Below are 27,937 nucleotides of genomic sequence, written 5' to 3' on the forward strand. Positions count from 1 at the left end.
TGTGTGTGTGTGTCCTATAAAGACTTGAATATTAGATCAGATGATGAGACTGAATGCTCAAAGTAAGAATGAAGACTAGAGAATTCTGCAGAGACCAGGTTGTAAACTTCAAGGAACTTTGAACTTGGTCCTGTAGAAAACCAAGAGCCATTGTGAGTTTTAAAAATGACTTTTGTGTGAAAACACATATAAACTGGCTGTCACACAAGTGCAATTATGTGGCATTTAGTTAATTCACAGTATTACAGACCCTTCACAACTTCATTGTCGGTTTTTCAATTAGGGAGAACCGTATGGCAGCAGTTTTAGAGACATTGACAGCAGTGACAGGGTTGTGAAATTGTTGAACCACTACCTAGCCAGTCTGTGCCTGGCAGGGCGGCATGACACAAGGACCTACCGTTCTGAGATGGAGAAGGCACCTCTTGGCCTTATCTGAATACAAAGCACTTTAGAATTTGCCAGTAGGTGGAGAGAGCTGGGCACTCTGTTGTTTCAGACCTAGAGACCATTTATTTCAAATTATAAAGGTCTCCACTTGGGGTAAACATCCTAGTGGGTTTGGCAAACTATGGATGAGGAATAATCTTGAACATTTCTGTTCAAGATTTTTGTCTGATTCTCTTTGGTGGAGGAGAGGGAAATAGGTAATTAACAGGAATGATTTTTTGTGGAACCCGGGGGTTCCTTTGGGAGCCCTTCAGTAAAGGACATAGAGGCCAGAGCTGAGGGTTTAAAGTGAGCTGTGTTCTTTCCTTGTCTCTCAGCCTACATGACATGGTCAGCTTTATATACCAGATGAGGTTGGGCACACTCAGGATGGTATGGCTGCAGACAGTTTTAGATATCAGAATATCATGAGAGCATTCATTTTGACAAAAGATTCTAAAAAACAAACAAACCAGAAAAAAAATCCAACCTCAGACCCTGCTTTGTTGGAGTGTTTTGCGTTTGTTCAGTAAACAATACTGCCCAAAGGTGTGTGGCGGAAGGCGAGGGGGAGCTGACTGAAAACGCTTTGCGAGCTGGAGAGAGACATGCAAATTCTCTAGAAATTATTATTAGGATTTTTCTCCCAGAGGGGAAGGGCTTGCTGTCTCTTCCCGATAGTTCAGCGAGGGGCTGAGACAGCTTGCCCTGGTGCCACAAATGACTCAGTTTCGATAATAGACTAAGACAGGCTAGTCCTTGGGAATTCCTGGATTATCTCTGTGTCTTCTTCAGTCACCCCCCCTTTTTAAACACCTTGCTCTCACCATGGGCCACCAGGTCCTTCCCATCTTCTCCTTTGCACCTCTATGAAAGTGAAAATCCTTAAAATGATTTGCTTTATACCTTTGGTGTCAGCTGTGCATCCCATCAGTCATCTTTTGTGGCCAAAACGTGGATGTGGGAAACTGAAACAGGGAGCTCGAATTGGTGGGGCTTGTCATGAAATCACAGGGTTTGGAAGGAAGCCAGAATACAGTCATCAGCTTTGGGCTGAGAGAGCCCAAATCTGAGCATCAGCAACTTCACCTCTGGGAAATTCGGGTTCAAAACGAGGGTAAGGAGACCATTTTCATAGTTTAGGAATACTGAGAAAAATAAGATATAAGGATCCGCCACTGCGGTGCCCACTTGAGTGGAGAGAGCAATCACTTATCATCCTATGAGCTGCCAGTGTCCAGGGACATGATTGCATATCAATTGCAGTAGCTGACGTATTCTAGTCTCTGGCTTTCTCTATCATGATCTATAAATGAGCACTGTACAAATGCACGAGTGATTGCTGCTTTCTTTTTTCCCATCACAGCTTATGGGGTGTTTCAGAAGCTACATGAGCTCATGGGTAGATCCAGGCAACTTGAGGGCTGCTGAACACATTCAGGCAGCGCGCTCTGTAAAGTGGCCAGTTCAGCAGCCTACCGAGGAGCCTGTTCACATCATACAGATGAGACGCTCTTACAGAAACGCCAGGGCCTGATGGCTTCTGATGAGTGATCATAGAGCTCCTCTTCTTAAGCAAAGAAAAATAAAAGGCTAGACCAAATGTGAATGAAGTATGAAGGGCAAGGCTGGGAGACCCAGAGATGGATCGTGGAATGGTACAAACATGGAACACCATTTCAGAGACAAGAATTGATCAGCCAAGGTAAAGGTAAAAGTACTATTCCGGTTAATATTGAACTCTCAATGGAATTCATTCTTAGTTCACAGTCACAAGCTGAGTTCTACACATGCAAATGAGCAATAACGAGAAACTCTCATGAAATAATCATTAGTGGAGTCTAAAAAGCCGGTAGCTAGGAATGAGTGAAACTTTATGATAAATAAATAACTTTGAGTGACTATTATTCAGCTAGAAGTGATCACAGAGCTAGGCCTTTAGGATTAATAAAACTTTCAAATTATGACAAATTAAGTAGTTGCTGTAACTATAGTACTCTGAGAATGCTACGGGGATAGAGGAACCTAGATTCTAAATTGGCCATATCAGTCACCAAGTGGCTTTCACATAGAATGTTTGGGACTAAGAAAATAGTACCCAACCCCAAAGCTGCTTAGTAACAAACTTAGAAATGGGAATGTTTGAGTATAGAATTTGAATTGTTTATTCTTTTAATTAATTAATTCATTCATGCATGTATTGTACAGCTACTAAAGAGTGGGCACATTTTACACTCTGGGTTTTTAAATAATTAGCCATAACAATTCCACCACCACCACCAGCCCTACCAGCACTAGTCCTATCATCAGCATCATTCCCATCATGACTATCCCTATCATCATTACCACTGACCTACTTTTGTCTCTGTCACTGTGATAAAATACCCTGATAAAAAGCAACTGGGGGAGAAAAGGACTCATTTCCACTTACACTTCTGAGTCATAGTCCATCACTATGGAGAAGGTAGAAACTTCAAACAGCAAGTTGTGACATATCCACAGTCGAGAGCAGAGGGAAATGAATGAGCACATGATCATTTGCCTTCTTGCTTGCATGCTCTTGCTTCGCTTGATTTCTCCACTCTTACAAAGTTCAGTGCTCCCTGACTAAGGAATGGTGTCACTCACAGTGGGCTGGGTCTTTCTCATATCAACTAAGTTATTAAGACAATCCTTTATAGACATGCCATAGAGCAAATCCACATAGACAACTCCTAATCGAGACTCTTCTCAGGTCGTTCGAGGTTGTATCAAGTTGACAAAGCTAACATCGCAACCATCATATACATTGTCATTACTGTCATGGACAACATCACGGCCGCTATCACTGCTATCATCACCATCACTTTCTGTCTCCATAAACTCCCTTATTGTCAGGCTTGTAAAAGTTAGTCTTAGCACAGCCAATCCAATGTTGTCTAGTTGTCACAGAAACCCTATTGACAGCAAATTATCATTTTACAGATTTAAACGAACAAAATTCCCTGAATCTTGCAAGGGCAGGTAACTAATTCAAAACCACACCTTTATTTTACTTAACAAAATTTCCCATCATCAAGAAATATAAAGACAGAAATCTTTTGTTTCTTCCTAATTACTGATCTGGGAAAACCACTAAACCAATGGGAGTCCAGATTAGTATTTACTTTACCTTTATTCTACTCACTTTCATTTAAGAAAGATAAAAGCTGTAATGGAGTCTCACTAGATATATAACCCTCTCTGAAGGCCAAGCCCCATGCCCAGCAGTAGATGGCCAACACAAAACTAGCTCAATGGTTGCTGTATAATTTTGTCTCATATTGCTTCGTGTTCTCTCTCTCTCTCTCTCTCTCTCTCTCTCTCTCTCTCTCTCTCTCTCTCTCCTTTCTTATTATGCTTTGTTTGTTGTTTTGTTTGCCTGTTTGTTTTCTTTTTTTTCCATGAGCTATGACATTTATTTGCCTTTCCGGGCTTTGATCTTCCGCAGATAAAACTCCAACTCCTTGCCTTCGAGTACATAGCCATCTGCTCTGCCACACTGGCCTGGTCTTGAGACAATAAAGGTGAGAAGCTTGCCCTGCTGGAACTGCTCCTCCAGAAGACTGCTGATTTTGGCATTCTTTTTCCTTTCATCATATTTCTTTTGAATTTTCTTTGATCGTTTTTAAAATCTCTTCCTCCTCAGGAGTCAGCTTGGTCCCCTTCTTGCGGCCCAGGGGCAGTGCATAGTGGGACTCGTACCATTGTCGGTACGGTGTGCTGTCAATAAGCATAAAGCAATTCTTCACCAGGGTCTTAGTGCGGACGAGCTCGTTATTGGATGCATTGTAGACAACGTCAATGATCCTTGTTTTGCGAGTACAACACTCAGAGCCCCAGGAAAAATCCCCACATCCAATTTCAGAGCACGGTACTTCTTATTGCCTCCTCGAACTCGAACTCGGACTGTGTGTATGCGGCGAGGGCCAATCTTAGTGTTGGCGGCCGGCCTTCCCAGCTCATACTTCCGCTTCTTGTGGTAGGGTTTTCTCTTACCCCCGCTGGCTGGAAAGAGTGCCTGTTCGTTTTCTAAAGAGAGATCTAAAGAGAAATAAAGGCATGGAGTTGGGTCAGTGGGGAGGCAGGGAGGAGTTGGGGGAGGGAAATTGTAATTTGAAAATATCACATGGGGAGGTAGACTGGTGTTAGACAGAGAGTGGCACATGGTGATTCTCACAGTTTTCTTAAAATGAGAAAGGCTTATTGAATAGCAGAGACTCAGATGTTGACTGCTCATCAGACAATCTGAAGTTGGGGAGTGCTATCTTTTTCCCTATTGAATCATCACAAGATAGCTGTGTGCTCAGACTAGACATGAACACCCTTCCCTTTCTTATGCCTGAGTGTTTAGTCAGTTCCTGCACTCCTTGCAGGATATTCTTTGGTTTCCTTTTTCTTTTTGTTGCTGTCGTTACTGTTGTTCAATCCACAAGACACAGTTCCTTCTCTGATCCTGAAAATGAATTCCTGACTCTATAATTTTATGTTGTGACTCCCTATTTTCCATGAGCATGGTCGAATGATCCCAGTGGCAGCCTGATCCAAGTCCAGCCATGTTAGAGCTGTTTGTGAAATTCAGAAACACAATGTAGCTGAACATACATTACAACTTAAAGGCTGTGGGACAGGTATATTCCTCCACCCATGCTTATAGAGAAGCAGGAGAAAACAGAAGGCAGAGAGTAGGGGACAAGCAGAAAATATGTCCTCATTTCTGACACTTTGCAGGTTCCTTGACTACTGTGGGGCACCCAAACCCTTACCACTAATTCCTTTCATTCTGCCTCTGTTAGTCCACATTAGTTTCTGTTGCTTACAACCAGAAAGACTTAATGAATAGAAGACTATCACTCCACCTACAGGTGGTAAAAACGTTAAAGGACATTGTAGAGCTGCCCGTTGCTGGATCTGAACTTCAGGATTTGACTGTATGTCTTAGGTCTTCTCTTGCTCCTTTTGTGACTTGCTCCCTCTCAGCTCTTCTAACAATGTCACATTTTACCCCAAAATCTCATTGACTCACTGTACTGTGACAGAAACTAGATTCCAGAGTGATTTGCCTACAGTTGCAAGCTGATCCAAATGAGTAGCAGATCGTCTGTCTTCCAAAACCTTTGTCAGAGAGCCTCTTTGTGCCTGGACATGCCTAATAATCTATTTCAAAGGCAAAGCCTTCCACCTGGCAGACAGTAACAGCTTCTCTTAGAAACACCCAAAGGGTAGAACTTCTGGGCTCCCATGCAGAGGCATGAGCCTCCAGACAAGTCCTATTGTGGCTTAACATCAATACTTATGGAAAAAGAAGAGTTTCTGGGACTAGGAGAAGCCAGGCCAAAGCCTGTATCACTGGATACCATTCCCTGACCATAAAAGCCTGAATCTAGATGCTGCTGCATGGCCGACAATGAGATTTGTTGAACTAAGCTCAATCAGGAAAGGATGTGGGCAGGGAGGGCGGAGGAGAGAGGAAGAAAGATATCTCTGGTGAGTGTGATTGTGATTGTATAAGAAGGTAGAGGATAAAAGGCAGGGATAAAATCACCATGATGTGAAGGAAAATAGAGCTTTGCAATCATCAACTAGGAATGTGACAGATCCCATCACCAACCAGGGTGCATCTGTGAGCAGTGCACAGACTAAGCACTGAGAGACAAAGAAGAAGGAAGCCTGCCTTCTCTCCTCCAAGAGTGGCTGAGATCCAGGCTGGCATGCCAGGGACCTTCATTAGATCAAGAGTGTTTGCAAGTCACCTCTGTATTCCAGGCCCTGCTCTAGACACTTGTGTTCCAACAGCTCCTAGACAGGCTGGTTTCTCTTTGTTGTTGAGGAAGTGGGCCCAGGATAACTAATCATTGTCTGGGGAAGGTTGGTCTGAAGAGGTAATGCTTGGACCACACTTGCATAGAGATGAGAGAAAATTTTGTCCGAGTTCACTGCAAATGCAAAGGCTTGCTGTGAGGGTTGTAGCTGGTTTGGAGGCAGACAAAGCTCATGTGGCTGGAGCAGAGGAAACAAACACTAGGACATGAACTTTCCCAGTTTTGCAGGCCATGCTGGGAGGTTTGGATTCAATGATGGTTGCAATAGAAAGACTAAATGGATGAGACCTAAAAGTTCATGGTGACCTCTTAGGTCACAGTTATAAGAAGGACACCAAGACTTTACCACACAATGGGCAAAAGATCCCTTGGAGGATTAATTATGTGCATTAGGTTTGCAGGATGCAAAAATGGTAACACAAGGGCTAGGCAGGTAGCTCAGTGGTATAGCTGTTACCTGGCATGCACAATATCACGAGCTAAATCTTGAGCACAATGAGTAATCTGATCATGAGAGGGGATTAAATTGTATTAATTAGAATGGTCTTGGTAATGCCTCAATAGCAACAATAAAATTTCAGTGATTTAACACAGTGACCAAAGATGATTCCTGCTAAGGCAATTGTGACTTACATGTAGACTAGGAAATCATTAGCATCACATTAGCATAAAGTAGTAAAGAACCTAAGGTAAGCAAGGGTCTAAACTATGGCATATTAGGAAAGTCCAATAATATTTCAAGGCAGGTTTGCAATGTACTAGACAAGAAACTGTGTATAGGGCCAGGGAGATGGCTCAGTGAGTAAGGGTGCTTGCCGCCAAGCATAACAACCTGAGTTCAATCTCCCAGACCCTAATGGTGGAAGGAGAGGACAGTCTCCTCTAAGTTGTCCTCTGACCTCCCTACCGGTACTGTGGTATTTGTAACACACACAAACACACAGACACATACACATACCACACACACATATACACGTACACAAATACCTCACACACACAAACACACATACACATACATATCACACACAAATTACTACACACATGCACATGTATACATTCACACCACACACATACATACCACATACTACATACATAAACACCTCACACACATGTATACATACACATATACTTCACACACACAGACATTTCACATACACACATACCACACATCCACACACATGCACATATTTATACCTCTCTGTTTCTCTATCTCTGTCTCTGTCTGTCTGTCTGTCTCTCTCTCTCTCTCACACACACACACAACTTGAAAAGAAGAAGGAGGAAGAGGAGGAGGAAGAGGAGGAGGAAGAGGAGGAGGAGGAGGAGGAGGAGGAGGAGAAGAAGAAGAAGAAGAAGAAGAAGAAGAAGAAGAAGAAGAAGAAGAAGAAGAGGAAGAAGAAGAAGAAGAGGAAGAAGAAGAAGAAGAACCAAAGGATGATGATTCTGAGGATGGCTCTTAGGTTCTGATGGCTGAATAGTTTGACTACTCATCCTTTATCTCCCTATCCTCTTTCTTCCCCCCTTCCCCTTTCCTGATCTCACCCCATCCTCATTCAGTAAGTCCCTTTAACTGAGACGTATTATTCTCAACATGTCAACTAACTCCCAACATCATTTACTTAATGACCTTGGCTGTTTACTCCATGCATTTGAGCTTAAGTTCCTTATATAAAGTTTTTTAAGTCCATTGGTGAGAGTCAAAGAACACAATGTAGCAATGTGTGTATTCAATCTACTATAACAGGGCCCAAAAATAGTGGGTATTTCTGACATATTCTTTCTCCAAACTTAATCTTTTTGTGTCTTTCTATGTACTTCTCTGTCCCATCTCTCACCTCGCTTCCAGATGGATTTCTCTTTTTGTGTGGTGGATATAATTTTGGTATTAATGAAGTTTGGTTTAAAAATGTACAATGGCTTTAGCGCATGGATATTTTATGTTGGGGTCACCTTAAACCTGTCACCACTCCTGAGTAGCTGGGAAGGTAAGCTTGGGTTGCTAATGTCTCTGCAAATTACAACATGGCTTCTAAGTTTGCTGGGTCATTTCTACTTGTGGTAAAAAGAAAGGAACATGGAAATCCTCTTTGTGAAGCTTCCATGGGCTATGTCTGTTGGTGAGACCATCACTTCCTATACATATCATTGGTCAAAAGCCAATCACAGAGCCACAACCTTCGCAAGCTGGGGGTTGATCTCTGAAAGGAGAAGAAGGAAGGAGGGAAAGGAGGACAGGTGGGAGGGGCAGGTGAGCAGGAAACTGAAAGAAGATAGTGTGAGATTATGGATGAAGTTTTTCCTTAGATAAATGAAAGCTTAATGGAAGAGAACACCAAAGGAAGGAAGGAACGGAAAATGAAAGCTCCTACCTAGTATGAAAAAGTTCAGTGACTACACAGGTAGACAGAAATTTATATGAGTTCCAGAGTGTCACCTGCCAGCTTCACGATGATGGACATTTTGCCTGTTTTACCAGTGAGTGTCTTTTGTTTCCTTCCTCACAGCTGGATTGTTTTGAAGTGCTTTGCAAACATCACATCTTTCAATCTGTAAATATTTCAGGATGTGTCTCTATGAGACACAGGCTACTTAAAATAACATAACCACCATCTCATCATCACATCATTGGTCATTCTACTTCTTACTCATGGAAAAGTTCATTCTTTGATAATTTATGCATACATCATACATTTTGATCTTGTATATTCTTATTATTTTAATTTTCTCAGCTAGAGGTTTCATGTAAGTAACATAAACATAGATAGACCATTATGGAAAAGGGCTACTACCTATGCTGTCCTTCTGAGAGCATTCTGCTGGTCATTTTTTGTTAGCTGGTACTTTGATGTGTCATCTGTGCCTAAAGAAGACCAGAGTCCCTGTTGCCTATGGGTCAGGAAGTTTAGCTAATCTTTCCTTGTCCGTGACGAGAACAAAAGAACTAGGAGAAATTGTAGGGAAAATCCACATAAGAACGAAATCGGCTTTCACGGTTATGATACCCAAGCCAGGCCTCCTCAGTAACAGCTTCCATCCTGTCTCCAGCCCTAGAAGGCTATGCCCTTTCCCTGCCTATCCTTGTTTGGGAATAGAAAGTTTACTTTATTCTGCTCTAGTGCTGTAAAGCAGGAACACCCAGGATGGGGGAGAGGAGGTCCTATACCTCTTCAGACAAATGAGCCCAAAATAGCTTTGCTTCACCCCATGAAGAAACCACCAAAACGCCTGTACTGAGCACCAATCAATGGGGCACCTGTGGGTGGCAGGAAAAAACCAGAGTGCTCTCATTCTCTCAGAAATTGCTCCTCTGTCACATGCCCAATCTCTTCTCCCTTTCTTACTTTTCTTGTTATCATGACAACACAGGCAACAACAGCATCTTTAGGAAGAAAGTGTTCACTCTGGCCTACAGTTTGTGTATTCAGCCCATTGTGGCTGGGACGGTGTGTTACCAAGAAGTGAAAGCACAGACCAGTGGTCACTTTACATGTGTAGTCAGAGATAAATGTTAACTCTCAGCATGGTTTCTTGTTCTTATTCTGTCGGGGGCTCTGACCCGTGAAATGGTATCACCCACAGTTAGAGTGAGTCTTTCTACCTCAACTTACCCAAACTATAAACTCCCTCAAAGAATGACCAAAGATTTGTTTCCAAGGTACTTCTGGATCCTGCCAAAATGATGATCAGAATAATCTATCGTATCCCCTTCTCCCACCCATCCCCGATCTTCACCACCATCCCTCAGCTTCTCACTTTCCCTGCAGACCTGTCTCTGGACTTCGATCCCCTCCCATGAGTTACAGACTGCATGTGACTATTTTGGGGGGCTTGAAACTTGCCCTTTCTGCTGCATCTGGGTTCGTGCTGTACAGCCTGCTACTTCATCAGCCTGGGTTTGTCCCTTTCTCTTTCCCCACCCACAGAGTCAGCTCCTGGTGGCCTCATTTAGGCCCCAGATGTGTCTCTATTCTCACTACTGCTGACTAGATGGGTGGCTCTGGTTCAGGCTTAGGACAGCCCCTTCACGCCACTCCCTTGGGAAAAATAAGCAAGCTTCTCTTGGCCCATGCTGATCAGGAAGAAATAATGATAGGGTTAAGACTAAATGCTGGTAATGCCTCACATTCTGGGACAGGCTAAACGGTGAATGGTTTCACAGGGCCTCAAGTAACACAGAGCACGGAGTTCATTATGGATGTTATCAGCCAGACACCCAGAGAAGAGCTCTCTCAGGATATCTCCATTAATTCTGGGTTAGAGGATTGGCTAATGCCACTTAAAGAATCAGAATATCAGAAAGGTTAAGTGGATGGCCCACACTCACATAGAAGGAAAGCCATTGAATGTGATCTCACCAAAAAGCCTCGCTCATGACATTGTGATGCTAGCCCCTATGGATGGCGGACAGGGGAGGACAAAGTAACTGTGCCACCTTTTCTGTCATCCGAGAAGTTCTCTCCTTCTCACCTCCATATTTGCCTCTCATCCTGTTCGTTACTCACTTGAATTTCATTTCCTCTAGAGAAGGGTTTGTGGTGTGTGTCTGTGCCTTTTCTCCATCCTGTCCCCTGCATATCTCTGCCTGCACCTCTAGGATGCTGACAATGACCTGGTCAAGCTCCAGAAATCCTTGTGGAAACTTCAGGACCTAAGTGATCCAGAATCAGGGTCAAGATTTCCCTTTCTGTCATGCTATGGGAACCTGTCCTCAGAGCTCCACTGTCTGATTCAAGTTGAAAAGTGAGCCAGTCCAAAAGAGGAAAGTTGGGGAGAGATAAGGAGAAGCTGTCTAGAGTTCAGACTTCTTGAAAATCAGGCGATGATCTGCATGTCTGATGAGGATGAGCTGTGTCAAGGAATAACAAGCCTCCCTCACATACATGGTTCCCCTTCTTCCACCACTGAGATAACTGGTATACACATAGGCATGCATGTGTATGTATACACATACATACACATACATACACATACATGTACATATATGTACAAACATACACACAAAGATGAACAAAATCACAGATGCGCATATATACAACTACATATACACACAAACATTTACAAACATAAACATATACATGCGGGCGCGCGCGCGCACACACACACACACACACACACACACACACACACACACACACACACACACCAGCTTTTGATCACAGTGCCTCCAGCATGCCTCTACTTCTCTTCTGAACAACTTAATGCCTCTGGGATGCTGAATCCCTCTGGTGGGATGAACCACCTTTATCAGAGATCCCCTTACTGTTAAAGGTTAGAACTTTACTTTTGTGAACCTCCTTCCAGTTTTCAATTACATGTGGGAAGATGCTTTTGCCTGGAAGCCACAAGGTATACAGATTGTCTCCTTTCCTGTTTATCTTTATTTAGAGTCTTTTTTTGTTTGCTTTGCTTGGAATCTGTGTTTTTCCAAGGCAGGTCTGTCCAACTAGGATTTCTATTGCTGTGACAAAGCACCAGGACTAAAAGCAAGTTGGGGAAGGAAGGGTTTATTCAGTTTACAGCTTTGTGTCACAGCCCACCATCAAAGGAGGTCAAGGCCAGGAACTCCAGACAGGACCTCACAGGCAGGAACTGAAGCAGAAGCCGAAGAAGTGCTGCTTACTGCCTTGCACCTCATGGCTTAATCAGTTTGCTTTCTTATACAGCCCATGATGGAAAGCCCAGGGTCAAAAAAAAAAAAAAAAAAAAAAAAAGGACAAGGTATCACACTATTTCTCAAGTTAGTTGGAATAATCCTCCTGCCTCAGCCTCCCGAGATTACAGGCAAGAGTTATCACTCAGTTTATTTCTATTCTTCATTGCTTAGCTTTCAATGCAAATCTCATAATTACCATTTTTATTTGTATCTAGCCTCCTATGGACTAAATATTGCATAATTCATTTAAATAGATCCCAGAGGACGTACACTGAAGTTGCTTCCTTGGGCTATGATGGTCTGGGAAACTTTAATAGAAATATTTATGCATGCAGCTTTGAGCCTCGTTTAGATTATCCTCTCAGACAGCTGATAAGGATGGGCATAGTGGATGAACAGTTACAACTACACAGCCAATAAAGTCAGTACAAGAGCCAAATTCCCAAAGCTAGGTAGGGAGGCACAAACTTGTAGTCCCAGCTCTGGAGAGGCAGAGACAGACAGTGCCCTGGAGCTTTCTGGGCAGGCATCTGATCTAAGCATAAGAGCCCCAGATCCCATGGCAGACTTCGTTTCAAAGAACAAGGTTGATGGCTTCCCCAGGAATGACACCTGAGAATGACTTCTGGACACACTGGTACTTGAGTAACACACACACACACACACACACACACACACACACACACACACGTATCAAGGGTCAGTCTCTCAGTAGGGGGTAGAACCATCATTGCTGTCTCAGACACACTCAAGGAGTTGAGATGGACAGGACAGATGATCTAACAAAACCAAGACTCTGAAGGAGAGAAAGGGAAGCCGATGCTAGGTGGGAAAGCAGTCACTTCTGTTGGATACCACCAAGCACATATTTGTAGGTTGATGTCATTATGCAGGTGAAGGCAGACAAGATAAAATGGGGCCTGTCCTTGGATGAGAAGGGAGGCAGGAACAGAGGTTTTAGAAGGAAAGAGAGAAGCAGAGGAGGAGGGGGGTCTGGGAGAACACGGCGGCAGATGATAAGGTTCTTCTCTGTGCGTAGATACAGGTTATTATGAATATTTTTAAGGGATGGGTGTATTCAGGATTTTGTGCTGTCTAGATGGGCAAATTATATCTTATCAATTGGATCAGAGGTTATTGTGTGGTGTGTTCTTTCATGTGGCGACTTAATTGAGTTCAAGAGAAGGTGCGGTGGTGGGACACACCAAGCCCACCACAGAATTGGGATGTGTATGCCTAGTGTGGTAACATCCCACCAAGGGAACTGTGAGTGAAAGCAAAACAGAATGGCAGGGTGCTGTACTGGAATGGCTCACAGACTGCCCGGGTCTGAGAGTACTTGGGGGCTAGTTAAATTAGCACCAGTTCCTATGGCCTGTTGGAACCGGAACTAGTGAGAAAGTGACCGCCTGGTACATGTACCATTTAGTATTTACCATAACACATATTTTAAGGCTCATGATCTGGAAGATGTCCTTCTTTCTGTGTTTTCCAATCTCTGAACTCCAATTTCCTCATCTGCCTTCTACAGACGAGGTCAGTGAAGGATGATGCTTCCATGACTGAGATAATGAGTGTAAACAGTGTGGTGCCATCCATGCACCTGAAGGATATGACGGGCAGCATGCGAGCTTGCCCTGTCAGGTCCAAAGAAGGTGCACTTCAGACTTGAAGCAGAAATCCTTGCATGGAAACTGGAAGCCTCCCCATAAAGGGTTTACTGCACTGAGGACCTAAGTTTGGACCCCCCTAACTGCCACATAAAACTCAGGTGCTGGTGCTATGTATCTGTAAACCAAGGGTCAGAGAAGGGCAGATTCTGGGTCAGCCAGCCTAGTCAAAGGGGTCCAGGATCACTGAGAGACCTTGTCTCCAGAAGAGTAAGGTGAAGAGTGATCGAGGAAGACATTGAACACCAATCTTTGCCCTTCATACACACACACACACACACACACACACACACACACACACTCACACACACACACACACACACACACACCCCTATGAGAGACAGCACTGAACGGGAAACAGGGATAGAGACAGACAGACAGAGAGTGACACAGACAGATTTTTTTAAAAAGTGAATCGCATTAGGCCAACAAACATGTAAAGATGCTCCACCATTCTCACAGTTAATATGGTAATGGAGATGAGGAACACAGTAGGTTTTTGTTATATCATTTTATTTACTCCTTACCACAACACTGTTCTCAATTTGGGAATAGAATCAGAAAAGGAAGCCATTTTTTTTTTGGTTCTTTTTTTTTTTTTTTTGGAGCTAGGGACCGAACCCAGGGCCTTGCGCTTCCTAGGTAAGCGCTCTACCATTGAGCTAAATCCCCAGCCCCAAAGGAAGCCATTTGAAGTCATACAATTGGTTACTAGAGAAAATAGAATATAATTCAAGCCATTTGGCTAGTGCCTCATTGACCAGATTTCAAAATAGTTGCCAAAATGACTAGGCATATACTGTGCAATAGTATTTTAACCTTTAACTAGCTCTTCAACCTTTAAAAGTTGCTCTATGAAAGAGATAGCATTATTTTTGTTGAAAATGAGGAATGAGACACGGGTACCATAAGACACCTGTCCAGAGCCATACAACTGGTAAATGGCAGAGGTGGGGCCTTTCCTAGAGGCCATAATTAATGCATGCCAAACCCACAGGATCTGTGTCATTTGTCTCATCCATGAAATATTAAATTTCTGTTTTGGGGACCAGGTCAACATTTTGCCCATGTTGTTACTGAGAAGGGTCCTTAAGCACATAGATGCCTGGGGACTGACAGAGTGCCAGAGCTTCTGGGATTATTTATGTGTAAGAGGACAGTGCTGCTGCAGTGAGAGACTCTCCACTCCTGAGAGACTGAGAAGCAGCGATTCAAGGAGCTTGTTCAAGAGAGCAAGCTCAAGCTCAGACGTAGTCCTGAAGCTCCTTGGTGCCCAGTCCTTGTTGTAGTCCTGCAGCTCCTTGGGTGGAGAATTTTGAACAAGTAGCTTCTCCCACTGGAGCTTCAGTTCCCTTATCTGTGACACGATATTGATGCCACTTTCTGAGCTGTTTCCAGGAGACCATGTCAGGATCTGCCTCATTGTCTAGTGTGGCTTGAGTGCTGGTGGCCCGGTAGCCTGGTGGCTTTACTGCTCTTGCTGTCGCTGCTAGTATCCCTGTCTTCACAGGAGAAAGTAAGGCTAGCCACCCAGCTCCGGGACAGACATTTGTTGTTCATGCTTTTGGCACTCCTCCCTCCCTGAAGCCTCTAGCAGCAGCTGCCTTAGCCTCACAATGGGCTGTTCAAAGCACCTTGACCACAGCCTGCTGCTGTCCCTGAAGCAAAGGAGAAAAGAAAAAGGGAGGCAGAGAAGAAAGTTTTCCTCAGGACTTTCCCAGAGCCTGAATCAATTCCTCTCTACCTTCCCACCAACCCACTCCAGGCCCTAGTTTCCTAGGTACCCGTTAGTCATGTGTTCTGTATCTAAAGCTGAAACCGGCAGCTGTTAGCCACTGGTTCTGACTATTAATACCATGACTGAGAAGCAGAAGGTCAGTGAGCTCAGGGCTTGCATTGAGACAGCCACCTCCGTCTCTCAGTTAGGGGGACAGGAAGCTGGAGACAGCTTAGCCATCTGCAGAGCCCAGGGACCCACAGCTTGCATGAGGTGCTGACTGTCAAGGTGGTGTTCAAATTTCCACATCAAGATATATACCATCATTCACCTGGAATCACAGACTCCCCTCAGCCGTCAAGACTCTTACCTGCTCCTAGAATCTGCCTGTGAGTTTGCAGGTGCTTAGTCATGGAACATGGAGCTGGCAAAGACTTTAATCAAAACATTCCATTTCATAGGTAAAGAAACTGAGGCCCTGAGGGATGAGATGACTAGGTAAGGATAGTACCTGAGTCAGGAAGGGCTGGGCAGGAATATCTTATTGTAGACAGTGAGCCTGGGGCTGTTGCTTTTGGCAAAAGCAGAGCCCACCACAAAAGTCTCACTAGTGTGGAACTACTACGTGATCCACCTGAAGCCTGGGAGCCTAGAACACGGCGGAAATTTTCCAGTGCTGTACACCCTTGACAGAGGGCCTGCCAGAAACCAGATGGATAAAAGGATGGTCAAGCAAAAATGTGCACTGATGTAGAAAGATGTGAGTCCACGTGTGAAAAGAGAAGCAAACGCCCCAGGTAGAAGTCATCCTGAGGCATCTCTTGGATAGAGTGCATAGAAAAAAAGAGACAGAAGGAATAACATTTGCTATTAGAAGGCAGGATTATGAGAAGCCTTCCCCTCACTCTTTGTTACATGTATTTTCCACTTCGAGACCGCCTGATTGGAAACAATTTTAAAAGAATACATAATAAGTAGGCAAGCAGGCCTGGGTCCATTGTCACCCTCTCAACCACTAAGACGGGCTTGACTTGCTGCAGCTTGCATGACCTAGTGCCCATTGCAGGACGTGGGAGTGTTTTCCTTTCCAGTGCAGTGTGAACAAGCTCAGACCTGAGAGCAGGAAGCCACATTAATTTTGCCGAAGCCTGGGAGCTGTAGTTCCAGTCTGGAGCACTCCTTGGTCTATAGTGTCCTCCAGGGCAGGAAAAGGTTGCATCCCAGGCCCCGGCATCAACACCTGCTCAGCTGAGAGTGATGAGTTGGGGGCAGAAGCCAAGGCTGAGGTTTGAGAGTCAGGAGATGGGAAGAGGGAGTGAAACCTCTCCAAGTCCCCAGCTGTGCCATCAAGAAACTTCATGGCCAAATGTGATCTCTCTCTCTCTCTCTCTCTCTCTCTCTCTCTCTCTCTCTCTCTCTCTCTCTCTCCCTCTTTCTCTCTTTCAAACACACACACACACACACACACACACACACACACACACGCCTTATTCATATTTCCTCACCACTTGCCCAATACAATGCTAAGACCCTCAAGACTGGCCCTAACCTTTCTGCCTAGCCCATGGAGGCTACTCCTCTGTAGGAGCCTTCTGCTCCTTGCTGACCAAAGGTGAGATGCTAGATTTTGGGTCTTCAATGTTCCTCAAAGTTCCGTTCGTAAAGTTCCAGTCTTCAGCTTGACACTATGGGGAGGTGGGCTCTTTTAGGAGGTCTTTAACTTGTTGAGGGCATAGCCTTGGTGGAGTAATGACACTGCTGCTTGGCTTTTTTGTTTGCTTGGTTTTTGTTTGTTTTGCTTTGCTTTTGTTTTTTGTTTCTGTTGTTGCTGCTTCTCTCTCTCTCTCTCTCTCTCTCTCTCTCTCTCTCTCTCTCTCTCTCTCTCTCTCTCTCTCTCTGTGCCCCCACCATGAACGGAACAGTTTTCCTTCACAATGTACTCTCTTGATGGTGTTTTCAGCCACCTGTTCTCCAAAAGCCTAAAAGGAACAATAAACCCAGAACCAATCACCAAGTAGAATCTCCAAAACCATAATCCAAAATCAACCTTTCCTCTCCCTAAGTCGACTGCCCTGGGTTTGTGAGACAGTAATAGAAGCTGAAGAATGCACTGAGGAATGGTGGCTCTTGCCAGATTGCCATGGAGACCAGAAGTTTGTTTAGGCAGGACTATCTCCCCAAGCCACAGACCAAGTCTTTCCTGCAGCGATGCCTGCCTCAGACTCCATCTGGGATCTATTATTTCCTGGAGCTAGGAATCCTGGGGAATAGATGCTGTTCCCTATAGACCTGCCTACAGAGATACCATGTTACATCAGAAGGGGCCTGTCCATTGGAGCAGCTTCCCTTCTCCCACACAGCTGCAGAGGGAACTAGTGTACCTAGATCCAAGAGCATCATGGGGCAGGTAGGCAGAGGACTTAAATCCTAGCTCCTCTTCTCAGTAAGCTGTGTTCTCAGGCCAGGACAACACTTGAACCTCCATAGCCCTGCATGTAAAGTGAGTCTTAGGGATTCTGATAGAACGTCAATGGATCTAAACCTCTTAACAGTATTGCCCTCTTGCTGCTTCTTTGTAGATTCCACAAGCTACTCTCTCTCTCTCTCTCTCTCTCTCTCTCTCTCTCTCTCTCTCTCTCTCTCTCTCTCTCTGTGTGTGTGTGTGTGTGTGTGTGTGTGTGTGTGTGTGTGTGTTTTCTAGGGATCAAGCCCAGGGCCTGAGGCATATTAGATAAGTGTTTAGACATCCCTTTTCCTAGATTTTATATTTTTAAATGGCTGGAAAAAATCAGGACAAGAGCAATAGCTTGCAATATAGAAAGTATAATCTTGTGTAATTCAAATTTCAGTGTCCATAATAAAGTTATATTGAATGCAGCAGTGACTGAGTGTTTATTGCCTATGGCTGCTTTATTGCGAGGACAGCTGAGTGGTGGCCACGTCATACAGAGTGCGAGCTATTTACTGTGTGGCCCTTTATACAATAGATATGCTGAGTCCTGACCTACTCTGGATCACAGTAAAAGTGTCAACAAAGGTTTCTTCCCCTTTTCCTATGACTCTGATCACCTTTTCTCAAGTTCTGCCCACTGGGTGCCTTTTTAGCTTGTCTCGTGCACAGAATGGCGACAAACATTATCCCTGTTGTAGAGAGCAGGGAGAAGTATGTGTGTCCAGGAGCATCCATTATCCTTAGGTTTGAAGTGAGATCAAGTTGTAGAGAGAAAATCATTCTGCTGCTAACTGGTCATGTGGCCTGGAGAAAATCCTTTTGCCTCTCTAAGTCTCAGTGTCCCTCATCTATAAATTGGGATTTTGATCATAGCTAATGTTCATGTTCCACATGTTGCAGCTAGACAGTGTTCCAGTCACACCTTGTAACCTATTTAACCTCTGCAGTCCTATGAGGTAACTTATTCCATTACTCTACTTCTGACAACAATCAAGAAGTCAAGGCCCAGGCTAGCCTCAAACACATGTTCTCCTGCATTAATCTCCTGAATGCTGGGATTATGTGCACCACCATACCCAACTTCAAGTGTGTTTTGATATATGCATACTTTATAGAATGGATAAATTAAGCTATTTACCATGTGCATTACCATATTTTTTTGAGGTAAGAATACTTAAAATCTCTTTAGCAACAATTTTCAGTTATATAAAATTTTTATGACTGATAGCCATGATGTTGTAACATAGCTGTTTTGATCTTGTTCTTCTTGATGGAAATTTGTATCATCTGACCAACATTAGCCTAGGCCTTTGACTTGTCATTTCTGGCAATGATCAGTTGAATTTGTTTCTACGAGTCAAACTTTTCACTGTTGTTATCGGAGAAAGTACACTGAGAATTAGCCAGAATCAGTTTGTGTAATCCAAGCTTACTAAAATCATCCAAAGAATCATAACCAGGAACCAGTTTCTTCTCTCTACTGGGTGAATTTGGCTTTTCAAGATAGGTGAGAGTGCACAGTATTTACCTTTCCAAGGCCTAGATTATTGGTTTGTTTTGCTCATTATAACACATCTTTTGATATAGCCAAGGCTAAGTTATATTCTATCAATCTGTCTGTCTGTCTGTCTATCTATCTCATGGTGTGTGCATGTGTGTGTGTCTATGTGTGTGTGTGTGTGTGTGTGTGTTGTTGTTGTTGTTGTTGTTGTTGTTGTTGTTGTTGTTGTTTTCTCTATCCATTTACCCATTGACAAACACAGCTTGACTCTAGAATTTGGTTATTGTGATTAACATGGCAGTGACCGTAGACTGTAGATGTCTCTTTTGACATACTTCATGTGATTTTAGGTATATACCCAACAGTAAGGTTGCTGGATCATATGATAGTTTTACTATTTCATTTTAAGGAAAATCTGTATTCCATATTTTAGACATTTTTACACTTTTTTGACACCTATTTAATTTGATAATCTATTTAAGTACATTGTGAGGAAGAGGAAGAGGAAGGTATAAAGTATCTGAATCTTTTGGAATAATGTTCTTACAGTAGTAGTACCTGAATGGGGAAAGAACACACATAGGGTAACATCCAGCTTTACCTGGAAATCTCTGTCCATTTACAAAGCCACAGGAATCCTCTTATGTCCTGTTCTCAGTGGCTTCTTTATTTCTTCCTCCCCACTGATTGGAAGCTAATGGCTACCTTCCCTCCAGGTATAGACTCTCCTTTCACTGTTTCCTGCCCTCCCCTGGAGAGATGGCTAAAAAGTAGCTCCTCCTCTTCCACTCTATGGTGTCAGCTCTATGTGCTTCCTACCTTAATTAGGACCAAGCTCTTCTGGTAGTTTCCTTTCTGAATTGTCCTGAGCTAAGTCCAGCCAGGACACTCTAGACATACTGGAAGAAACCTGACAAACATTGTCCACTCTATCCCTTCCTTTCCACTGTCTACACATTTGCAGATCCCGAACCTGCATCTCTCAGGTCGGACAAAACCCACCTTCTCTGGTCAGTCCTTTCTGTACCTGCATCAGGCTCAGCACTTTTTCCCAGCTTCTCATTCCTATGTTCACACATGGATGATAATTGAATGTTAAGAGCTGGGGCAGGCACTGTCTTGCCCTTTTGTGTAACTGATCCACAAGGCAGTATCTTGTGTATGCTATGAGCTCCTATGTGGATGGGAAAGTTGGGAGACATGTGTGACATTTGATTAATAGCTTGCCCTCTGAAATAACTGCAGGATGTTGAGAAAATTAATTAGGCCTTCTGGGCCTCTGAAGAAAGCATTATTTTCCCTGTGAAGTTATGAGAATTCAGAGAGATAGTACACAAAGAACCTATAACAGTGCTTGTCCCATGTTTAAACGTAATACATATTCAACACAGATAAGCTATTATTACTTTTATATCTTTGAATGAATATCTTGGCTTAGAGGGTTTCTAGAATGTGGCAACACTTTCTCCACAGCTTTGTCTAATGTCCTACACCAGCATGTGTGGTGTGCTGATGTCATGCCTCCTCCTCCACAATGTGCTCCCCCTGGAAGTGTGAGCCAAATAAACTCATCCTTCCTTAAGTTGCTTTTGACACGTATTTTGTGGCAACAATGAAGAAAGCAACTAATACAGAAGAAAAGCAATAGCTCAATTCCAATAGGAACCAAGGAGCTTAAGTTTGGATATTGTGAGTGTGCAAGGACCTCAGACAGGAGAGAGGAGAAAAGTATATCCAAAGACATGGAGCCCAGAGCCAGAGATTGAGAGCTTGGGAACCTGTGCATCACAGGAGGGATGCTCCATTCCTGGGAGGCTGGAGGTGGGATGGGAAGCAGAGATAAGTCTGCACAGAGACCCCAGTCCTCTTTAGGGCTCCTTGGGCAAGCCAGAACATGAAGGGCATGGTAAACTACAGAACAGAACATCTGTATAGTCATTGTTTGGTGTGAAGTCCCAACTTAACAGTACTTACTGAGCTCATGCCCTGGCACTACAGATGGGAGAAGCCGGTAAATTTATTTTAACATTGAACATTAAGGGCAATGATTGCCCAGAACAGGGAAGAAGGGGAGCTGGATGAATGTTAGGAAAAATGCATGGGGGAGGGAAAGAGCAGATGACTGGACAGGGCAAAGGGCCTTACCTGACATAGGGCAGATCAGAGTCTGCCTGAAAATGCCCTGCCACTCCCCCATGCAAAGCCCTGTGTGAGTGAAGAGCAAAAAGGGTCTAGCCTATGACCAACCTTTCCAGTCCCTGTGTAGAGGAAGTGCAGTGGTCAAGACTGGCCTGGAGAAGAAAGAGTAGCATTTCAGGGAAGTGCTGTGGGGTAAAGCTTTCCCTCGAGTCTCTGATTGTAAGAAAGAGCTATGATTTCCTCTTTCAGCACACACCCAGGACTACAAACACTCAGACAGACCTTGGAGGCAAAGCCAATGATGACTATTCTGGTGTCTGGGATTACAGCACTGGGTTTTCAATCCAGTTCTGCCCAATGCTGCAGCTCTGTTTTCTCTTTAGGGAGCACCCAGAGCTGGAAACAAAGGAGAAAGGACTGAACCTTAGGAGGAGAAGGCTGGGGTCCTCACTGAATCTTGTTCTATGGCTGGCAATATGAATTAGACATGTTGCACTCTGTCTAGGCCTCCATATCCCTGTCCATACAATGGGACGTCATACTTGCTCTCCCTAATCATTGCTAAGAGGGAAAGCTATGGTGTGAGCAGGGTGTCACTCGTGGCTTCCCCACTAAATAGGAGTTGTATGGGGAGGACTCCTTGGCATAGTTCACTGTCGTATGTGGAATATCGAGCACACATCCTTAGGATGTTTACAGGTGGTTTGCCGAAAATTGTGGAAGTGAGAGTAATGCAGATAGAAAGAGAAAGTTATGAGACACAGGAAGGAAGGACACAAAGATCTCACAGCCCAGAGTGTGCTTGATAAGGGTCAAGAATTCTAACTCAGGATTGGAGAGAGAACTTAGCGGTTAAGAGCACTGATTGCTCTTCTAGAGGACTGGAGTTCGATCCCAATCCCCCACACAGCAGTCCATTGTAGCTCTCGTTCCAGGAGATCTGATGTCTCCTCCTGTCCTCTGCTGGCACCAGGCATGCATGTGGCTCATAGGCATACATTCAGGCAAACCACCCACACATGTAAACTAAAATTAATCAAATAATAATCCTGACATCTACTGTAAAGACAATAACACAGAGACAGTATTTTTTGTAGAAAGGCATTTCAAATAAAAATATTTTAACAGAAACTTAAGCTATGCTTAAGGCTTAAGCTATGCTTAAGGCCTACATACAGTTTTTTCTCCTTTGCCTTCCTAGTTGCAAGCCTGCAATTTTCTAGCAACCTCACCAGACACCACATTGACAGTGAAAGACATGCCCCAAGTCTCTGTGCATTGCTTGTGACTCAGTGGTCTTATCTCATCATAATAACAGCCAATAAGACATCTCCAGGCATATCTTATTATCTCATTCATAGAAAAATAGGGGGAGGGGGCTTAGAAATGTAAGTTGAAAACAACCAAAATGACATAGTCTACTGCCGAGACACTACTGTGGGGCTCCTCTTTGAGAAGTGCACATCATGTTCTCAGGCATTACTCTTTCCCTGATCACCTCCTTCGTGTTTGCAGTAAACTCCAACTCTGCTTCTTCCTGGCTCACCTCGAAATTCATTTCTTTTTAAAGACAGGAATCTGGCTTCACCTGAGATCAAGATCCTCAAAGACTAAGGGAACACCCACCTCATGTTGTCGCCAGAGATGGTGTGGAGCTGCTAGCAAACAGGATATGATTTCTACGCTTCAGTGGACCCAGATTCTGCCCCAGCCTTATAATCATCTAAAATGACAAAGGCTGAGTCTACAGCTACAAAAGGAGTCATCTGATCAATAGTAGGGTACAGAGGAGCTTGAAGCTTCCTTTCTATCCTCTCACCTCTGGGGAGATTTAACATTATCCCCCTGGAGCCATTTCCCCATCTTCCCAGTGAGCAAAAATTCAGTTTACTCTGTTTTGGTAAAATTTAACAGTCAACACTACATTTCTCATCACCCCAGCATCCAGAGTACCAACCAGGACACAGTTGGAACTCCTCAAATAAGACTACTTTGGATTGAGATTCTGAAAAAGCTGACAGGTTCAGCTATAATTTTTGTCATTTGTTCTTCCTCTTGTTCCTGACTGGAAGGAAGAATTGATTGATGGAAATTTAAGAACTGTTTTGTGACCATGAGAATGAATGCCATCTGCTGTAAATGTACAAAGGCTCCCTTTGGCAGGTTTGAGCTGTGCCACACAGCCATAAACCGCCTTCCTCCTGAAAATTAGAATTCCTGCTTGTTGCAGTTGCTGTTTATGTTGGAGGAGGTGAAGATTAGGGTATAATCTGTTATTTGCAGATAAGCACAACTATAAACTACAGCCCTTTCCCTGCAAAGGCTTCCTTACCTTCAACTTGGGCTCTATGCTCACTAAAGAGCTCGCCACTCTATACTGTAAGAGCCAATCATCCATACGCATTCCCACCCGGCTGTAGGCTGAGTCTACAGCAACTACACATCCTGTGAGAGTTCTGTTGCATCCTCAAAGGTAGCACTCTTTCTGGTAATTCTGGCTTCTCTCACTGATTTCCTTGAAACCACAAATAAAAAACTTTGCACTCTGATTTTAGGGACCATCATTTGGCTGTTTTTGAAACCACTGTTAATACACGAAAAGACCAACTACTAAAGAGAGTCACCGAAAAGACACAAAACTCAGGGTGCACAAGCTTTGTGAATAATTCTGCTGACCTCCCACAGAACGATACAGTCAATTATTCCCTCCAACCTGCTACAGGCAAGATGCAGGCAAACACTTGGCAGATTCCACTGCCAGGTGCACTGAGGTATGGCACATCCCACACAGGGAGAGTTCAATTGATCATGCATAAGTGCATAAATGTAGCTAGCACGCATGTCCATAGTTGTCTGGTCATTTCCCTATCTTAATCAGACTTATAAATTGCTTCCTCCTCCATGGCTTCTGAATGGTTCTAAAAACCACCTCTTCTTCCTTGCTTTTCTGGAACTTTTCCCTGGAACTGTGTAGTCTTTAGAATATCCCAGAGTGGTTCACAGTTTTGGGGACAGCCAGTGTAACTTCACTTACATCCATTTTGAAAATCATGGGGACTCAACACATTACTAATGAGAATGCCCAGCCTGTGACTAACACAAACTCAGAGTTCATCTGTCAAGGTGACTGTTGGCAGTCATTTGGGGAAAAATCACAAATAGCATGCTAGGGCCGCCTGATAATGTCTCACAGTCCCTTTCTTGAGGGTTCACATCAGAACTACACTCTTAGCCTTCCCTGGAATTAGGTGAAACCATGTAGGCTCAGATCTTTGCTGTCTTTTCATCTACCAGAAGCACACAGAAGATGCCAAGCGTATAGAGGAAGACGGAACCACAAGAGAAGGAACTTGGGTCTTCAGAATGACTGCATGAAGTAGTGGTTTGTGGCTGTACTAAGCTCTAACTGGAGTGAGAATTAACCTGAGGGTTTTAATTTCCCAGTGTTTTGGAAGTTTGTGACAGCACGTAGCATTATTGACAGGTCAAAGCAGTGCCGTGGTTTTTCTCTTCTAGAACGCTGCAATGTTTGCTTCCCACTACAGCCACTGAAACTCATGACTATTGAGTGTGTCAGCCCCAGCTTCACAATAGAGAGCAACTGGGAGCTATGAGAAACTAGGAATCCTTGGACTTTGTTGTTGGAGCATCTGGTTCAATTGGGTGATGAGGAAACCACATCTTGGCTAATTAAAAAGGAGTGCTAGAGGCTGGAGAGATGGGTTAAACCTTAAGAGCATCAGTTGCTCTTGTAGAGGGCTTGGGTTCAGTTCCTCTTCTGGCTTCTGTGTACTACAAAGACATACTTTTAGGCAAAACGTCTCTACACATAATAACAATAGTAGTAGTAGTAGTAGTAGTAGTAGTAGTAGTAGTAGTAGTAGTAAAATTAAAAACAAATTGGACTCCACAGCTAATTCCTGCAGAGGACTGCCAAGGTTAAGGACCATTTGTTTCAAGCAGGGCTCCTTGAACTAAGTGCACATGAAAGCATTTGAGGGACTTCTTGGACCAGCCTTTTGGTCTTGTCCCTACATACTCTGAACAACTATGGCACAGCTTGAGAATTTCCTCATTCCTACTTGAGTTCTATGCTATTGGTTCAGGAACCAAAATTTGAAAACATTTTCTAGATCATTGTATCCCTCACAATGACAAAAATGATAGCATTAGTCACAATAGTTCAGTGGATGGCTGAGTTAAACAGAAAGGCACAAAGGGACACATACCTAATAAGGCACAAATTCAGTTTGAGTTTACTTAGCTGGGCTGTCTAGCCAAGACATTCTAGAAGAACAGGAAGAAGAGACAATAGGCAAGAAAAAATGTATTACTTTGAGCTGACATGTGGAAGCAAATATTTACTGAGCACTTTGCATAGGCATATCATCATATAGTCAATCTCTGCTTTTACGGCCCGCTAAGGGGAAGTTCTAGAAGAAAAAGAATTGCAGATGCCTGAGACTCTAACCAGGAAAACTTAGTGAAATGGAGGTAACGAAAAAGTGTTAGAAAGAATAGTAAAAGCTAACACACACACACACACACACACACACACACACACACACACAGAGAGAGAGAGAGAGAGAGAGAGAGAGAGAGAGAGAGAGAGAGAGAGAGAGATTTGTAGAGAAACTAGAGTTGGATTTGGCACCTCAAGGAGACATAGAATCATGGTAGATGGGGGATCAAAGCAGCTAATGATGCAGCTATAAACACTTTTGTAGCCATCTGACCAACTAGACTTCCTCTATCTCCCAAGCAGAATACAACTCCACTTGGAGATCTGAGTTAAAGTTCGCATGTGACTTTCACTTTCCATAGCATATAGCATATAGCTTCCCAAACACAGACAAGCTCTGTACCCAGAATAATCTACCTAATATATTTAGTATTATTATATATATATATATATACACATATATTGTATATCATATATATGATAGAATGTTCATGGAGGTGAAAAGGGAAGGCAGGAATAGAGAGAGAGAGAGAGAGAGAGAGAGAGAGAGAGAGAGAGAGAGAGAGAGATGATTCCTCCCTTGGCAACAACCCACTAAATTTAGTACTTTACATTTAGTATAGTTTATGTGACTTTAATTTAGTCATTGATTCCACTTCTAAATCCACCAATTAATTTGATACTACATACTCAGAAAGCACTTTGCCCTATTTATTAGATGCTTTGTAAAAATACAGAGACAGATTCTTGTTATTATAGCAGAAAACCTGAGAGAGGGGGTTCTCTTGGAAGACATGGATTCTCTTATAGAACTGCAAGGGTGGCTGAACTCAGATTGCTGTCTGCACAGCCAGCGATGACACCCAAACTCATACCTTGTGATTTCTAATGCCAAGATAAGCATTTTCCTGGGCACAGAATATATACTATAATTGTGATTTGGTAGCTTCTGGGTATTATATGACGCTATCCCAGCTGCCACTGTTTTGCAGAATTCTTGAGTTTGCTTCCCTATGCTTGGGTGCAAGGGAAAAGTGCAAAGTCTGCCCATCAATATTACCTTAAGGTCAGGTGGACTGCGGGTCCATAAGGATGTATCAGAACCAGGTGGGCCTCAGAAGTACTTGGTCACTTTCTGGTATATGATATCTGATTGGTAGAGTCCAGATCACGTGTAAATGACCTTGTTGCAAGAGAGTCTTGGAAGTGATCTTTCCTTCCCATTTAGAGTCATAGGTAGGGGCTGGGGATATGGGGTCAGTGATCAGCACTTGCCTAGCATGCACAAGGTTCTGGGTTTACTCCTCAGAACCTCAAAAATAAATGCTATTAAGTTGGAAACAGAAGAAAGAAGCCTTGATTCCAAGGAGCTATAATTATCATGAAAGCTGTACATTCCATAAATTGTAATGCTCATTATCTGTGAGAGTTTAGGCACAAGACTAATCAGAATGATCCAAGAGTTGAGAGAGAAACTGTTTATAAAAATTTCATCTCCTTAATGAAATAAACAAGGAACAACAAGGTACTATGTGGTCAATAAGAATAGGAAGCCTTGCGGTGGGTCAAATGGAAAAAGCAGACCAGGGACTCCTGTCTATAAGAGTGAGAGGATGCTTCTGAGGCCCATCTGGTTCTCCTGATACATCCTTATGGACCCACGGTCCACCTGACCTTAAGGTAATATTGATGGGTGGACCTTGCACTTTTCCCTTGTCTTGTATCAATGACACAGGGAGACTACTCAAGATGCCTCTCAACCTCGTTTCTCCAGGCTTTCTCTAAAGCTGTAGAAAGACATTTTGGAAGTATAGCAGAAAACTGAATTGAGTTGGTTTCTCCAGATATAGGCTCAGTGGATTATGGATAAGAAGACTGTAGGTAAATGCCCCAATATTTTTTAGGCTTTGTGAAACTGTTCTAAGGTACAACTAAACTTTCCTCAGAGTCCCCAGGTGATTACACGTCAGGTGCCACGAGGACATGTTGTTGTCAATAAACCTACAGGTTTTTCCCTCCCTTCTGCTTCTTGGAGTCAGTTTCCAAATCAGCCACCCCAATTCAATTTTTTTTT

The 27,937-nt window shown here is 43.5% G+C and overlaps 1 long non-coding RNA gene and 1 pseudogene across 1 annotated transcript; one reads left to right on the plus strand and one right to left on the minus strand.

Moving 5' to 3' along the window:
- Window positions 1-3,865: 3,865 nt before the first annotated feature.
- On the minus strand, window positions 3,866-8,728 carry Rps8-ps15 (ribosomal protein S8, pseudogene 15; annotated as a pseudogene).
- Window positions 8,729-17,493: 8,765 nt separating this feature from the next.
- LOC120101453 (uncharacterized) lies at window positions 17,494-23,950 on the plus strand. Its single transcript, XR_005502012.2, has 2 exons — window positions 17,494-17,716; window positions 22,972-23,950. It is a non-coding gene; the product is annotated as an uncharacterized LOC120101453 (long non-coding RNA).
- The last annotated feature ends 3,987 nt before the right edge of the window (window positions 23,951-27,937 follow it).

The sequence above is a fragment of the Rattus norvegicus genome, chromosome 3, assembly GCF_036323735.1.
Source record: "Rattus norvegicus strain BN/NHsdMcwi chromosome 3, GRCr8, whole genome shotgun sequence".
NCBI lineage: Eukaryota > Metazoa > Chordata > Mammalia > Rodentia > Muridae > Rattus > Rattus norvegicus.